We start from the raw sequence: 18,177 nt of genomic DNA, 5'->3' as shown, positions 1-18,177 counted from the left end.
CAAAAAATAAAAATAAAAAATAAAAAATAAAACAATCACATCCATTGTCCCTCATAGCATCAGAAAAATCTTCAAAGCATAGCAAGCTGTTAAGTTCATGGTGGCTGATACAATTCTGGTTTTCACTTGAAAGCATGTATTTTATCATTAGCAACAAATGCTGTCAATTGTTTTCCTTGAAATGACAGTCTCACTTTTTTCATTTTCAAGAATGTGTCTATCACTTACTCAAGTCCTAATCACGATAATTTGTAGTTTTTTAAGTAATAATGATATCTACGGGGGTAGGAAAAAACTATTTTGAGAGTAGTTTGGATTTCACAGACTTCCTGCAAGTTGCCTTGGGGATGGCCAGGATGGCTAGGGTCTGTGAGCTGTCATTTGAGAACCACTGTGTAAATACAATGCTGCTTGGCTGAAAATTCATACACATACTAAACACATATGTATAGTATATATCTTATTTGTTAAGAAAACTTATTTTCGCTATTCGAAAAAAACACAGATCTATAAATGAAAATTCACTGAAGCAAACATATGACAATAAAAATCAGCAGTAATCTCATCACCGATGAAATAGCTATATTTAATAATACACTACCTGTGCTTCTAGATAACTACCTATATCTATTTATCTACTTATTTACCTTTTAAAAATAAAATCCTATTAAACAAATTATTATGTAACCTGCTTTGTTTGTATAATGATATGGGATAAATATCTTCCCTGCCATTAAACATGAAGATACTTTTTAAAGAAAAGGCTTTAAATTGAATCATATGGCTATATCAAAATTTATTTTTGTATTTATTTTTTTGAGATGGAGTCTCACTCTGTTGCCCAGGCCAGAGTGCAATGGAGTGATCTTGGCTCATTGCAGCTTTTGCCTCCCAGGTTCAAGCAGTTCTCCTCCCTCAGCCTCCCGAGTAGCTGGGATAACAGGCATGTGCCACCACACCCGGTTTTTTTAAATTTTTATTTTTTTGTATTTTTAGTAGAGAAGGGGTTTCACCATATTAGCCAGGCTGGTCTTGAACTCTTGACCTTGTGATCCACCCACCTTGGCCTCCCAAAGTGCTGGGATTACAGGCATGAGCCACCGTGCCCGGTCTCAAAATTTATTTTAACCAAACTCAGGAGTTACTTGTTATAAAAATTCTGCACATATCATTCTTTTTTCTTTTTTTTAATTTGAGACAGGGTCTCTTTGTCACCCAGGCTGGAGTACACTGGCATGATCTCAGCTCATTGCATACTTAGCTTCCCTAGGCTCATGAGATCCTCCCATCTCAGCTTCCCAAGTAGCTGGGACTACAGCACGTGCCATCGTGCCTAGCTAATTTTTGAATTGTTTGTAGAGACGAAGTTTTGCCATGTTGCTCAGGCTGGTCTCAAACCCCTGGCCTCAAGCAATCCACCTGGTTTAGCCTCTCAAAGTGCTGGAATTACATGCATGAGCTACTCTGCCTGGCCCTTTTTTTTTTGTTTTCTTTTTTTGAGACAGAGTTCCACTCTGCCATCCAGACTGGAGGAGTGCAGTGGCACGATCTAGGCTCACTGCAGCCTCTGCCTCCCAGGTTCAGGCAACTCTCATGCCTCAGCCTCCTGAGTATCTGGGATTATAGGCCTGCACCACCATATCTGGCAAATTTTTTTTATTTTTAGTAGAGATGCGGTTTCACCATGTTGGCCAGGGTGGTCTTGAACTTTTGAGCTCAAAGTGAACCACCCACCTCAGCCTCCCAAAGTGCTGGGATTACAGGCGTGAGCCACTGCACCCAGCCCCTCTAACATTTTGTGACTTGACCATTTGGTTGTGTATCAAACGTGTAGAAAGAGGGTAGAGTTGATTATGGTCCTCTAATATTCTTATTAATATTATTTTTGATTGTAGGAAAATACATATAACAGAGAATTTATCATCTCAGCCATTTTTAAGGGTACAGTTCAGTTGTGTTAAGTACATTCACATTGTTGTGTAACTATTACCACCATCCATCTCCACAACTTTTTCATCTTGCAAAACTGAAGCTCTATACCCATTAAACACCTCCCAGCCCCTGGTAATTTCTATTCTAGTTTTTGCCTCTACTCTAGGTACCTCATATGAGTGGAATCACCCAATATTTGTCTTTTTGTGACTGGCTTATTGTACTTAGCCTAACTGGCCCACTGATTTTCATAGCCTGCTTTTATGAGCCAGCACCAGGATGGTTCGATTAGTGTGTTTCAAATGGATAACATCAGGATTTTCACATTCCTGAGCAAATTTGGTCAGGAAAGGGGATGTATAAACAGTGTTATTGCTTTTGAGAGGGATAATTTGTCTAAATGAGTTTTCAGAAGAAATGGCACAGCATCACTATTAATGAGGTTGTCAGTGAATGTCTATCTATTTAAAGAAGAACAAAACCAGAATTTCAGGCATGTATTTTCTTGCCATTTTGTGGCAAGAAGCACAATATCCTGGATCTGGACCAGGAGGGTTTTAAAATCACTGACAGTTTATTGTCTTTACCCTTCCTCTAAGACTGAAGGACTCCTCATTTCAATGGCCACTTTGGAACAACTGTTCTTGTTCTGATAGAATATTGCAGCGTTAGGTTCGTCTTGGTAGAAATTCGAGGGTGGTATAAGCACCACAACCCAAAGCATTGTTTCGGTGGCATTCCAACCCTTTTGTTTTTCGAGACAGAGTTTCACTCTTGTTGCCCAGGCTGGAGTGCAATGGCATGATCTTGACTCACTGCAACCCCAGTCTCCCGGGTTCAAGTGATTCTTCTGCCTCAGCCTCCCTAGTAGCTGGGATTACAGGTATCCGTCACCACGCCCGGCTAATTTTTTTGTATTTATAGTAGAGAGGGGGTTTCACTATGTTGGTCAGGCTGGTCTCAAACTCCTGACCTCAGGTGATCCAGCCACCTAAGCCTACCAAAGTGCTGGGATTACAGGCGTGAGCCACCACGCCTGGCCAGCATTCCAATTCTTCATTAAAATTAATTTAGACTATCAAGAAAGTCTAAAAAAATCGAACACTCAAAGGATTGCAGAAGATGCTGTATAGACGTGGAAGGCTGCCTGTGTAGAAGAGAGAGGATCCGCAGCAGGAGCTTCTGACTGTCACTGATGATTTGCTTTGCACCAGACACACGTTTATTCAGTGTGTCAGTTCATCTCATTTTACAAAAATGCTATGAGGTGTTGGGGCCGGGCGCGGTGGCTCACGCCTGTTATCCCAGCACTTTGGGAGGCCGAGGCGGGCGGATCACGAGGTCAGCAGATCGAGACCATCCTGGCTAACATGGTGAAATCCCGTCTCCACTAAAAATACAAATAAATTAGCTGGGCGTGGTGGCGGGCGCCTGTAGTCCCAGCTACGCGTGAGGCTGAGGCAGGAGAATGGCGGGAACCAGGGAGGCAGAGCTTGCAGCCAGCTGACATGGCGCCACTGCACTCCAGCCTGGGCGACAGAGCCAGACTCCGTCTTAAAAAAAAAAAAAAGGAAGACATGTATGAAGTGCGTCTTCTTAGTGCTATTTTAATAAGTGAAGAAACAGAAGAGAGAAGGGTTATATAATTTTTTTAAATCACAGAACTGAAAAGTGAAGGAGCAGGGTTTGAATTCAGGCAGTCCAATTCCAGACTCTTTGGCGTTTAATAAGCTTATCCTAAGATTCATCATCTCTCAACAGATGGCTGAGTATTTATTAGACTGGCCTGTTGAAGAAAAAACCTTTAAAAAACAATATAACACTTTTACCTAAAAATTAGTAATAAAATAGAAAGCAGTAGAAGTAATATTCTTTGTGGTAATATAAACGTCTGATAAAAGTTTTTTGATAAATGTTTTTTGGAAATATTTTTGGGAGCTTTGCAAGTCAGAACATTTGAAAACTCTCTTCTAATCTACAAATGATTTTGGAAGAGAATGATTATAGCAAAGCTGATTTCATTCAAAATGAGAAAAGATTAAAAATTATTTAAACCTAGTAGGTAAAAAGCTACTCCACTACCTTGGAGATCACTTTAATTGTCTGGAATACATCAATGGAATGTTAGTCAAACACAAAATAAGAGACTGCCTTCAACATAGTACATGAAAATTATTTCCTTTGCCAAAAACAGAATCAGGAATAGCTCTGTTTTAAGAAAAATGTTATTAAACAAAGCAAGTGTGTAAGGCAGGCAAAGTGGATCACACCCAAATGACCGCATGCCCAGCAAGTATAAGTAAACATTTTAATGGCCCTTCCTCCTTGTTATAGTGATATATGAAGCTATGCATTACTTTTTAAACCAAGCAATCAGATTTAGCAGAATAAGCCTATGCATTTCATCCAGGATTACGACAGCGGATTAGGTAAGGCCTACAGGGACGGGACAGCTGGCGAACGGGCTCCCAACCACCTACTGAAAATTTAAAGGAGTTTTCTGCTTTCAGATCCCTATCACGTTCTCTACTTTCCTGCAAGAGGCAGATTATTGCGGTCCCCTGGGAGCCACTCAGAGGGGTCTCAGGGCACAGAGGTTATTTGATTCAATTACAAGAAATTTGATGAATATCTACAAGGAACTCAGAGCTGTGGTGGGTGAGAACAGTTTTGGAAATATAGAAAAGATGAATAAGGCAATGTGCCGGCTCTTAAGGATTTGTGGTCTTTTTTAGGGAGAGGAGAAAAAAGTGCATGAAGTAAAGAAAACGCAGGGAATGAGAGAAAAAATGGAGGAGTGAGTGCCACAGTCCAGTCAGTAAGTGCTACATAAGTGCCCGGAAGAGCAAGAGAGAGAGGATGGAGACTGTGCTGGGAAGTCCAAGACGCAGGGGCTGCGAGGATGGTAGCTAACACAATAGTGGTCCTCCGCAAAGAAGCAAAGCAGTGGCATAGAACTAAGAACTCTAACTCAAGACAATTTTCCTGAAATACAAAAACTACATTTTGAAAATTATCATATTCCTGAGAATATTAACCCAGAATGACCAACACTAAGACATATTCTAGCAAAATTTGGGGGCTTACAAAAAAGAAAAGAAATCCTTTGAGCAAGAACCTGACCCAGAAAGTGAATTCGATTATCATCAGATTTTCGACAACGATGTTTTATGCCAGAAAAAAGTAGAGTAACATCTTTCAGACAGCCCCTTCCTAAAGGGTCTCCTAAAGGTCTAGCTGTAGACAAGCAAAATGGCTAGAGGACAGTCACACAGGACTGGGGTTGATAGTTACTCTAGAGCTAAGATTAAATGAGGGCTAAACTGGAGGCAGGACAGTACATATGATGGTTATACAATCTGACAATGCAGACATATGACCACAAAAATAGGGGGAAATGGGAGAGCATATAAAAACATTATTTTGTTTGGTTTTTGAGACAACCTGTTGCCCAGGCTGGAGTGCAATGGTGGCCTCATAACTTACTGTAACCTGGAACTCCTGGACTTAAGCAATCCTCCTAACTCAACCTCCCAAATAGCTGGGACTACAGGTGCATGCCACCACGCTGAGCTAATTTTTTTTTTTGTAGAGACTGGATGTTGCTATGTTGCCCAGGCAGGTCTCAAACTCCTGGCCCCAAGTGATCCTCCCAGCTTGGCCTCCAAAAGTGCTGGGATTACAGGTGTAAGCCACTGTGCCTGGCCTGAAAGCATTTTTTTTAAACAACTCTCATAAATTTTATCAACTGTTAGAGTACGATATTGCTATTCTGATACTGCTGTGTGTAGTATGGGATAAGCAGTCACCTTTTTATATTCTGTACCTTCCACCTAACCTCGGGATAGATCACTGGACACAACATCAACCTTTTACTTCTCTTTGTAAACCAAGCTATTTATTTATTTGTTTATTTTTACCAGCAATGATTTTGGAGGCTTGCTTTAATAACACCACTCCTTCTCAACTTCCCAGGTTTCCGTTTCTGTGCAAAGGGCTTTTGTTCATTCCTGTTGTCCTTCTTGCCGTATTCCTGGCTGTCTAGGTTTCGCATATTTTTAAATCTGGAAGAATATTCATCTTCAGACTGGTAGGGACTTTTGTTTATTTTATTAATCTCTAAAGGTCTGTCCTGGACCACTGACAGCCATTGTCCATTTCAAACTCGATTGTTAGCAGAATTAACCTGTCATTTCACGGAAATAGTCTGTGTTGCTGGAAACTGAAACTTTCGCAGCCAGGAATTTACCAGGCGTTTGGTTCAGTGTGGTTTATTTGGATATCATCGAATGGCCAACGGCTTAGTTTTCTTCTCTTCCTTTTGTATTTTCCAAGACAGAAAGGAGAAAATGCTGGGTACTCATCACTCAGAAGCATGTGTTTTATTTTTCTTCAAAGACTTTTCTCCATGTGATTATGATTTACGTGTTTATGACTCTCTTCCCATGACAGCAGGGCCCTTTGTTGTTTGCTGTTGTTTCTGCAGCACTTGGCGCTGATGGCATTTCAATAAATATTTGTTGAATGAATGAATGGGATGATTTTAGATATTATGTATTTGTGATAAAGCAGATATGTGCATTCTTTTTTTTTTTTTTTTTTTTGACACGAGTCTCCCTCTGTTGCCCATGCTGGAATACAGTGGCACGATCTCGGTTCACTGCAACCTCCACCTCCCGAGTTCAAGCGATTCTCCAGCCTCAGCCTCCCGAGTAGTTGGGACCACAAGTGCGTGCCACTACACCCGGCTAACTTTTTGTATTTTTAGTAGAGACGTGGTTTCACTATGTTGGTCAGGCTGGTCCTGAACTCCTGACCTCAAAAGATCCACCCGCCTCAGCCTCCCAAACTGCTGGGATTACAGGCGTGAGCCACTGTGTCTGGCCGATATGCACATTCTTGAAGGAAGGCTCTATGAAGGGTAGTAGGCTTTGTCACTGACATTTGGAATAGGAGATGGAAAGGTACAGGGAATTTTGTCAAATGCCAGAGACATATTCCCAAAGTTACCTGGGCCACCTATTGTTCTTAAGATTGTCTACACAGCTGCCGGACTTAAGAGAGTCAGTTTCAGTTTTTTCTCTGCCAAATAACTACCTGTTGCATGATGTTTGGCCTAAATAGATGAATAAATGAATGAATAAAACACATTATTATTTTAACTGAATGAGACAGAGTGGGGTTATTACTCAGCAAGAATGTATCCTATCACTAAGTATATTTTTAGTAAGAAAGAAAATTAGTTTTTTGAACTATAAGAAAGATCATGTGGGAAGATCCTCAGGCCTTACCCCACAGGTTCAATAAAACCCTGTAATACTCTTGTCCTGGGCTTCAGCTCTGAGACCATTCCAGAAGTCAGAAAGAGGAGAAAACAGCTGGGCAGTGTGGCTCACGCCTTTCATCCCAGCACTTTGGGAGGCTGAGGCAGGTAGATCACTTGAGGTCAGGAGTTCAAGACCAGCCTGACCAACATGGAGAAACCCCATCTCTATAAAAAATACAAAATTAGCTAGGTGTGGTGGTGTGCACCTGTAATCTCAGCTACTCTGGAGGCTGAGGCAAGAGAATCACTTGAACCTGGGAGGCAGAGGTTGCGGTGAGCCGAGATTGTGCCATTGCACTCCAGCCTGGGTAACAAGAGTGAAACTCTGTCTGAAAAAAAAGAAAAAGAAAAAAAACAAAGAAGAATAAAGAGAACACAGGCTTCCAGTGATAGGGCTGCGGCGCACAGCTGGAAACACTGAACCTCCCCTTTGTCTGCTACGCACAGCTAAGGAGCCGCCTGTTCTTTCCAACACCTAAGGGTCTGTGATAGGTGAAGCCTGGCTCTGGGGTCGCCTCACTGTCCCTATCAGGCCTTGGACACAGACGGGTCATGAGCACCTTAGCTGAGTGAGGTGAGTGACAGTTGCTCAAGTGTTTTAGACAGGCAAGTTGTCCCCTAGTCATGGACACAAAAGGGCCTGCGAGAAAGAAGGACTCCAGAGAGGAAAAAAATGAAAATCAGAGACCCAGACCTGAGAGAGAGAGAGAGAGAGAGAGAGAGAGAGGTGATAGATTAAAAGCCTTTAGAAGAAGACTGGAGACTTGGGGTCTAAGAGGATGTGGGGGCCTGGGAGACTTGCCAAACCATTGGAAAAAAACACAAAAATTTAAATATTTAAAGCTTTATGTGCTTCCAGATTCAAAAGCAAAAAAGAAGACTATGACAAAATGTCTTCCTCCCAGTCCTGTAAGTCTCCAACCCCTGGCCTACCAGCGATCTCCCTTGAGGCGTTCACTATTTCCTGTGCATTTTTCCAGAGCTACATTACGCATAAAAAAGCAAATGCATCAATAAGTGTTTCCTTTAAAAAATACACAAATAGAAATTTGCTATATATGTTGTTTTCATCTTAAATTTTAGACATTTGATATTCTATCTGGAGGGTTCATCCATATCAATGCATAGAGTTTCCTCGTTTGACGGCTGTATATTATTTCACGGTATGGATTTATGATACTGTATTTTACCAGTGACTTGATGGACGTTGACATAGTATGCAATCTTCTGCTATTACAGCCAAAGCTGCCACAACTAATCCTATATTTAGGTTATTCCATAAGTCTGAGAATATGTTTCTCTGTGAGACAAATTCTGAGAAGTGGACTTTCTGGACAAAGGATATATGTGTTTGTGATTTTGATAGATTTTTGCCAAAATGCCTACTATAGAAGTTGTATCAGTTTACACACTCTGGCAATTTATGAGAGAGCCCTATAACCACGTTTTAATGGGCACTCGAGACCTTGTAGGTGGCCAGAAGGGGGCTGTTAAAGGTTTGAATGATGCAGTGACCATAGTTTTGAAATAAAAAAAATGAGGACCCAGGGAGGTACACTTATGGGGAAAACAGGACAGAATATTTATACTGGAGAGTGCTGTGAATTCTCTGGAAACTGTGGTCACATTGACGGGCTCAGATACGCATGGAAATGCATGCAGAGACCTGTAATGTACTGAGTGGATGTCTGTTGCCTCAAGTCTATTTTGGCAGAAGTTGTACTAAGACTTTTTTTTTTTTTTTTAAAGGAATCTTGCTCTGTTGCCCAGGCTGGAATGCAGTGGCACTATCTCGGCTCACCACAACCTCTGCCTCTTGTGTTCAAGCCATTCTCCTGCCTCAACCTCCCAAGTAGCTGGGACTACAGGTGCCACCACACCCAGCTAATTTTTGTATTTTGCGCAGAGACGGGTTTCACCAATGTTGGCCAGGCTGGTCTTGAACCCCTGACCACGTGATCCACCCGCTTCATCCTCCCAAAGTGCTGGGATTACAACCGTGAGCCACCGCACCCGGCCATACTAAGACATTAACATAGTAAGACATAAGACTTAGACAATACTAAAACATACTAAGACATTTAAAGGCTCGATTCTGTGATCCTCACAGCCTCAGGCCAAGGCGCTATTTGGCCACCAGAGCACTTGATTCTTATTTTATTTTATTTTGAAAGAAGGTGGGGAGATCACATATTAGGGAGTGATTTCTGTATAATCGATGAGCTCAGCAGTGGCACGAGTCCCATTTCATCATTAAGGCCGTGTGTACATGATGTGAAAACAACCTGTGAATTCCATCCATTCAAATCGTCGGAGTGTTGTTGGGGGGCAGGAGGAGACCAGTTAAATGGATTGTTAGATTTAATTGACTGGCTGCTTGAATTGATGAGACAGTTCCATTAAAATGGTCGATCCAATTAGGTCATGTAAGATGATTGAAAATACAGGATCAATTGCTTCTGGTTTCATGTTTTCATTCAGTGCCGGCTTAGCTGTCGGAGTGCCCGGCAACGTCTTCACGTCTCGTATCTCATTTTAGCACCTGGGTGGCCAAAGTGTGACTTGGACTTCCAATGTGTGCCATTTAACCCTGGACAAAGCTCAGGCAAGGCAAACAGTACACTTCAAGAGTAATAGCAATGACGACAGTTTACTCTCGTTTTTACTGCATTTCGGATCACAGAGGGATGCAAACAGCATAATCTTTTTAAGAGGTTCGGCTCCCTAACAGTCTTAATCCAGTCCTGGAATAACAGTGATATGCATGTTTGTTGTTATTTTACAGGCACATCCTCCTAAACACATTGCCAAAGAAACTCTTGGTTAATTTCTTTAAAATTTGATCACAATTCACCGCCAGGTGCAAGATTGAGCCATGTGGTTAAATAGCAAGCATTGCATGATGATCTGAGATACAGACCAGAACCGATTTTATTCAGTGAAAAGCTGCAAATGCAAATAGAGCTCTTTATCAAAACTGCTAATCTTAGCAGTGTTAAATAACATATTATACACTATAGTAATGCTTTTTTGTTATGAAAGAAAATACCCACACCAAATTTGGAAAATAAATAAAAGAAAAGAAAAATCCCCAGTGCCTCTCCAGCCAAATGTTATTATCCACTTTAAATTTTCTTTGCAAAGGGGTGGGAAAAACAAATCAACTGAAATCTGTATTTTGGGCTTATTTATGTCCTGTAAGATAAGAAAATTGAGAGTAAGCTTTCAAAAAAGCATCTAGGTATAATTTGGACCCTTTGTAATCCTAACTGCGGGCATGAATTTTATTAGAGTCTTCTTTAATTTGGGGAGAAAGCTTTTCAACGACTCTAAATCTCTAAATGGAAATTATTAAAGTACCTGGGCCTTCACTTTCTCTCCTAGGAATAAGAGTTTACCTGATGATGCTTTTTGCAGACGAGACAGAAAATCCTAGTTTTCCTTGGTAATGTTTCATATTAACTCTGAGCTGACTTCAAGAAATCCCAAAACGTGCCAGCGTTCAATTCCATCCCACGGCTTTTGTGGTGGCAATTGCCAATCAGAAGCTACCCTGTCTTTGGGAACAGGGTCAAAGGAGTTGATTCTCTGCTGGCTTTCTGCTGCTATTTTTTATGAATTGAATTCTAAGTGAAATCATTCTCTGAACAAGTGGCCATTTTTAAAGGCCGCTCCCAACCCTGTTTTTGAAATTCACACATCTCAATGAAGGCCAAAAAACTGTTTTCTGAAAGAATTAGGCTCTCTTTCAATAGAAATAATTTTAAACAACTTAAAAAAGAAAAGAAAAGAAAAGAAAAACATAAACTCAACAAGATAAAGAAAGGGAGATTGAACTGGTATCCACATAATTTCGTTGACAGACAAGCTGAGGGAGGCACAGGATGCCTGTTTTATTGAGCATTTACTATGAGCCATGCACTTCTGCTCATTTCACCTTATAAAATCAAGGCATGGGAAGCTGAGGTTTACATATGAGAGGTGGGGCTAGAAGGAAGAGAGGGAAAAGAGGAAGAGAGCTTTCCAAAGCCTGGATCTCCTTCCCCATCCTTTTTTATTGTGATAAAATATCTAACATACAGTATAAGATTTACCATTTTAACTATTTTTAAGTGTACCATTCAGTAGCATTGTTTACATTCACAATGTTGTATAACCATTACCACTATTTCCCAAACTTTTCAACAGATACTTTGTAACCTTTAAGCAATGAGTCCCCAATCCCCCTCCCCCTGCCCTTTGCTAATGTCTATTCTACTGTCTGTCTCTATGAATTTGACTACTCTAAGTGTCTCAGACAAGCAGAATCATACACTGTTTGTCTTTTTGTGACTGGCTTACTACATTCAGCATACTATCTTCAAGGTTTATTGACGTTGTAACATGTGTCAACTTCATTCCTTTTCAAGGCTGCGTAATGTTCCACTGTGTGTACCCACCACATTTTCTTTACCCATTTACCTGTTGATGGAAACAACTTGGGTTGTTTCTACCTTTTGGCAGTTGTGAATAGTGCTGCTTTGCATAGGAGTGTACAAATATCTGCCCGAGTCCCTGCTTTCCATTCCTTTGGGTAGATACTGAGCAGTGGCAGTTTTGCATTTAAGCCTTACCTTTTCAGCATATCTCTAGAGAGGCTGGCTCTCTATTACTGAGGTGGAAGCAACAGCATCAGTAACAGGAAAGAAAACTGGATGTTAGTAACAGAGGGTTTTAATTTTGCATTTTAAACTGGAGACACACGTTAAGGGGGAAAATCCAAGTAAAAGCAAGGGATCTCATTTTCTCCTCTTTTTCCCTTTTCCTTCTCATTCCTCTCTGACTTCTCTGCCTCTTCCCCTCCCCCAGTGCATTACAGCCATCCCCTTCTCTCCTCTCAAGTATGTGAGGAGTGACTGGCCTCCCGTGTTTATAAGGCTGCTCTGCAATGCGATTGCTCCTCCAGGACTTTATTAATGCCATTTACGATTCCCGTAATAACTAAACCACACTGTTCTCCAAACACCCGGCCTTGGAGAAGTCATTACCCTGCTGATCACAACAAAACTTAATTCTAACGGGCTGCCTGCTGGTGCAATCCACTGTGAGTAACTCCCTGTGTTCTGGCAGTAAAAACAAATTAAATTAAAGATCCCTGTTCACCAAAGGCCTAATTCTAATTTTTGCGAAGTTTCCATTAAACAATATTGTCTACAGAAAGTGCTCACTAACACGTTCGCCCTGGGAACTACATGGAAAGGAAATTCCAATAGGAGAATTATTACATTTCCTCATTAATTTTGTTACACCCTCTTAGCATTTATTAATAATATTAGAATGATCCAAAGATCTGTCCTCTTTGAATTCTGTAAAGCATTTATGGAAATTAGACTTCATCAGGGAGATGTGAATTGCTGAAAATCAGAGATGAACAAAACAATAGATTAGAAGGAGTTTGCCTTGGTAATAAATATGGTAATGTAGAGTTCCTTCTTTTTTTAAGAGCATGGAAACATTTCAGGGAATATGTTAATATTGTTTTCCCTTGCAAGAATGTCAGTTCAAGTATTTTTTTCTTTTTCTCTTTTTTTTTTCTCAGTTACCAGTATTTCAAAAATATTTCATGACAGTGATTTTTCACCTTGCCTTTGATTAGCAGTCCCTGGAAAAACTGCATGTCATCTGGGAAAAGCAAGTCAAGTTTCTCTACATGTGTGGGTGTGGATAAAGCGGCACTTCTGGAAAGAGGTGTGTGGGTGGGCTTTCCACACAAAGCAGCTGGTTGGTTTATTGTTATTGCACAACTATGGTGAATTGCTCGATTTCTTCCATTTCACTTTATTTGACATGGATTCCAGGGTTCTTTGACGGTATTTCCTAAGTGCACGTGGGCTATACCATGCCCCATGCTTAAAACATGAGGGTAGAGAAATTGACAGAACAAGTGACCAAAATTTATTGAGGACCTATCAAGTTGTAGGTACTATATTCTAGACGCTTCTATAGATCTTTAAAAAGATTTAATTCTCACAGCAGAACTTTAGGATAAGTATTTTTTTTTTGAGACAGAGTCTTGCTCTGTCGCCCAGGCTGGAGGGCAGTGGCACGATCTCGGCTCACTGCAAGCTCCACCTCCCGAGTTCACGCCATTCTCCTGCCTCAGCCTCCCAAGTAGCTGGGAATACAGGCTCCCACCACCACGCCAGGCTAATTTTTTGTATTTTTTAGTATAGACAGGGTTTCACTGTGTTAGCCAGGATGGTCTCGATCTCCTGACCTTGTGATCCACCCGCCTTGCCCTCCCAAAGTGCTGGGATTACAGGCATGAGCCACCACGCCTGGCTAGGATAGGTATTTTTATCCAACATCAATGGACAAGAAAACTTACCCAACGTCACATAGCTTGTAAGTGGCAGAACTATAATGCATTCTTTCATCAATTTAACAAACTAATTTTTGAGTACCTATTTTACTCTTGGCACAGTGCTATCCTCTGTGGTTAAACAACAGATTCTCTGAAAGGATAGGCGCCCAAAAAGCCAGACTGTGACAATTAAAATAAATATCTAATCCTTCGATGTGTGTGCATTATCACATGCCCACATGCCTCAGGAACACTTGAGGAACCCATGACCTCACCAAATGAACAAAATAAGACACCCTAAAATAGTATGGTCTCTCAGAGAATTCAAAATAGCTGCTTTAAGGAAACTCAGTGAACTTCAATATAATATAGAGAAACAATTCAGTAATTTATCAGAGAAAGTTAAGAGACTGAAATAATAATAAAAAATCAAACAGAAATCTTAAAGCTGAAAAATACAGTGAACCAAATGAAAAATGCAATAGAGGGCATCAACAGCAGAATTGATAAAGCAAAGGAAAGAACTGGTTAAGAAGCACAGGAAAGAAGATGCTTAGAGTTAATAATAATGCATTACATATTTCAAAATAGTGAGCTTGAAGACAGGCTATCTGAAAATATACAGTCAGAGGAGAAAAAAAATGAAAAGGAATGAAGAAAGCCTATAAGAACTATGGGGCAGCATCAACAGAGCAAATATTCAGGTTATTGAGATTCAACAGGGACTTGAGAATGCTAAAGGGCTAATAATAGAAAATTTCCCAAACCTAGATAAAGATATAGATATCCAAAGTACTGGAAAGTAAAAGGTCACCAATCAGATTCAACCCAAATAAGTACACCCCAAGACATATTATAATTAAATTCTCAGATGTAAAAGACAAAGAGAGGATGCTGAAAGCAGTGGGAGAAAAGAAGCAAATAACACATAACGGAGTTACAACTCACCTGCCAGTAGACTTCTCAGTGGAAACCTTACAGGCCAGGAGGGAGCCTGATGTTATATTCAGAGTGCTGAAGAAAAAAACACTGGCCGGTCAAGAATACTGTACCCAGAAAAGCTATTTTTCATAAACAAGGGAGAGATGAAGACTTTCCCAGACAAACAAACAAACAACAACAACAACAAAACACAACAACATGGTACTGGTATAAAAGCAGACACATAGACCAATGTAACAAACTAGAAAGCCCAGAAATAAACCCAGTCATCTATAGCAAACTGATTTTTGACAAAGATGTTAAGTATACACAATAGGGAAGGGACAGCCTTTTCAAAAAAAAAATGGTGCTGGGAAAACTGGATTGCCACATACAGAAGAATGAAACTATACCTTTATCTCCCACTAGATACACATATTAACTCAAAATGGATTAAAGACTTAAATTTAAAACCTACAACTACAAAACTGCTAAGGGAAAATGTAGAGGAAAAACTCAATGACATTGGTCTAGATGAAGATTATTTGGATAAAACCTCAAAAGCATTGGCAATGAAAGTAAATATAGACAAATAGGACTATGTCAAACAAAAAAGCTTCCACAGGAAAGAAAATAAAACAAAGAAATAACTTATAGAATGAGAGAATATACTTGTGAACTATATATCTGCTAAAGGATTAATAATCAAAATAGATAAGGTACTCAAGCAACTCAACAACAAAAAACCTCAAAAAATGGGCAAAAGACCTGAATAGACATTTCTCAAAGGAAGACATACAGATGACCAAGAGATGTGCAAATTAAAACTGCAATGAGATATCACCTTGCTCCAATCAGAATGGCTACTATAAAAACAAAACAAAAGAAAACACACAAAACAAACAAACAAACAAATCAAAAAACACATATTGGAGAGATTACAAAAAAGGGAACTCTTACACACAGTGGGTAGAAATGTCAATTAGTACAACCATTACAGAAAAGAGGAAAAATTGAAGATAGAACTACCATATGACCCAGAAATCGCATTACTAGGTAATAGGATTTCATATGCAAAGGAAGTAAAGTCAGTATGTTGAAGAGATACCTGTGTTCATATGTTTATTACAGCACTATTCACTTTAGCCAAGACATGGAACCAACCTAAATGTCCATCAACAGATGAACGGATAAAGAAAATGTGGTATATATATACACAGTGGAATACTATTTGACCATAGAAAACAACAAAATCTTGTCATTTGTGGCAACATGGATGAACCTGGAGAAAATTATGTTAAGTGAAATAAGCCAGGCACAGAAAGACAAATGCTACATGACCTCAGTTATATGTGGAAACTAAAAAGTTGTTCTCATAAAAGTAGAAAGTAGAACAGTGGTTATCAGAGAATGGGGATAGGATGGAGGAGGGAGGGATGGTGAGGGATTGGTCAATGAGTACAAAGCTACATTTAGATAAGAGAAGTAATTTCTAGTATCCTGTTATACAGTAGGATGGTGAGAGTTAATCATAATGTGTTACATATTTCAAAAAAGCTAGAAGAGATGTTTTTGAACGTTCTCATCGTGAAGAAATAATACATGTTTAAGGTGATAGTTATGCTAATTACCCTGATTTCATTATTACACATTTATGTAAACATTGCATTGCACCTCATAAGTATACACAATTATTATGTGCCAATTGTAAATAAAAAAATATACAAAAAGAAGTGGCCCCAAGTAAAAGTTGTAGAGAATTAAAGGGATGAGAGCTGGAAAAGAAGGTCAAAGAAACAGAGCGATATCAATCAAAGTCGCATGAAGGGTAATGTTGGCTTTGTTCTCACAGGAGACAGGGCAGGTCACACCTGAAAGTCATCCCTAGCTGGGGCAAGGAGCTGTAGTGTTTGTTTAGCTATATACACCAGTCATTAGTCAAAGGTTTAATGCAGAAACATGTAAACCCCAGGCACTTTCAGCTATCAGGGGTTCTAGGCAAAGCTGACAAAAAAAATTCAAGTGCTGGATATTGGGAGTCAAAGTACACAGGGAGCTGGTGTGAACAGGAGGGAAAAGGGGCATGAAGGAGCATTGACAACGCTCACTACAGTGTGAAAATGACACTTGCACACTCTGTCATTGAACCACTTGAGATGCTTTATTATTATTTTCCTTAAAAAGGTGGGTTAAATGTTTCTTACATTTTTGTTTGTTTGTTTTTTTAGATGGAGTCTCACTCTTCGCCAGGCTGGAGTGCAGTGGCATGATCTCAGTTTACTGCAACCTCCACCTCCCAGGTTCAAGCGATTCTCCTGCCTCAGCCTCCTGAGTAGCTGGGATTACAGGCGCCTGCCACCATGCCCAGCTAATTTTTGTATTTTTAGCTGGGACGGGGTTTCAGCATGTTGGCCAGTATGGTCTGGATCTCTTGACCTCATGATCCGCCGACGTCGGCCTCCCAAAGTGCTGGGATTACAGGCGTAAGCCATGGCACCTGGCCTCTTATAGTATTTTAAAACAAAAGTTTTTGATGTGTATTAGGCTTTTATCTTCAAATTTTCATGATCATTTTGTTTTTTCTTTTTGCTGTTTGTATACAGAGGTGGTTTTCAACATGTTGTCCCTGGACCAGAAGAACAGGCATCATGGGTGGAAGAGTGGGTGAGGATACTTGTTAGAAATCCACATTCTTAGGATTCATTTAAAACCTATTCAATCAGAGACTCTGGGAGTGGGACTCAGAAGTTCAGATTTTAGCAAGATCTCAAGGCGATTTTGATATTGCTTACACCTTGGGAATCACAACTTTACGGACTGACTAAACAAGTGTTACAGAAAAAGGAAAGAAAGGAAGGAAACTTTCTCCTATTCAGCTCCTGCCTTATGCTAAATAGAGTCCTAAGTACTTGATAGTCATAACCTCATTTATGATTCCTCCTAATTACCATGAAATGAATTTTGTAAATGCCATTTCACGATATACAAACCTAAAAGTCAGAAAAGTATGTTTATTTGCCTAAGGTCATAAAGCTAGAGGCAAGGTCAGGTTTTGAATCTAGGCCTGACTTCAGGGCCATGTATTCTAGTGTATTGGGCTATGCTGGGAAACTAGATGACAGTTAGTGACATTTGCAGTGAAAAGTAGACACAAGTGTAGGCCTATAAGTGTAGCATTGAGGAACATGTAGAATTGCTTGGGTTTCTGGCTGTGATGTGTAGCATGTTGAGTGCAGCATACAGCAACAAGTACCAGTGGAAAAGTTGGGGCAATCTTGATCAACATCACAATGCAAGTGTGACAAAAATCTCATGTTCTCAAATATACTGGAGAAAGGTGAGTCTGAAAAGGAGTAGAGAAAAGTAGAAGTGGTTTTTGCTATTATGGGAATAGAGGCTGTCCAAATTACAAGTATTTGGTTTTGTAATAATAGCACAATGAGAATTGTGTAATTGTGTGCTAGGGATAATGGTGGTAGTGGTGGTGGTGACGACAGTACTGGTGGTAGAGTTGGTGGTGATAGTGGCGGTGATGGTGGTGCAGGTGGTTGTAACAGTAATAGTGGTGGTGATGGTGGTATTAGTGATGATGGTGGTAGTGGTGGTGATGGTGGTATTAGTGATGATGGTGGTAGTGGTGATGGTGGTATTGGTG

This window comes from Colobus angolensis, unplaced genomic scaffold (assembly GCF_000951035.1).
Source record: "Colobus angolensis palliatus isolate OR3802 unplaced genomic scaffold, Cang.pa_1.0 Scaffold125, whole genome shotgun sequence".
NCBI classification, from domain to species: Eukaryota; Metazoa; Chordata; class Mammalia; order Primates; family Cercopithecidae; genus Colobus; species Colobus angolensis.
The sequence above is the reverse complement of the archived record's forward strand: the minus strand, read 5'-3'. Positions refer to the sequence as shown.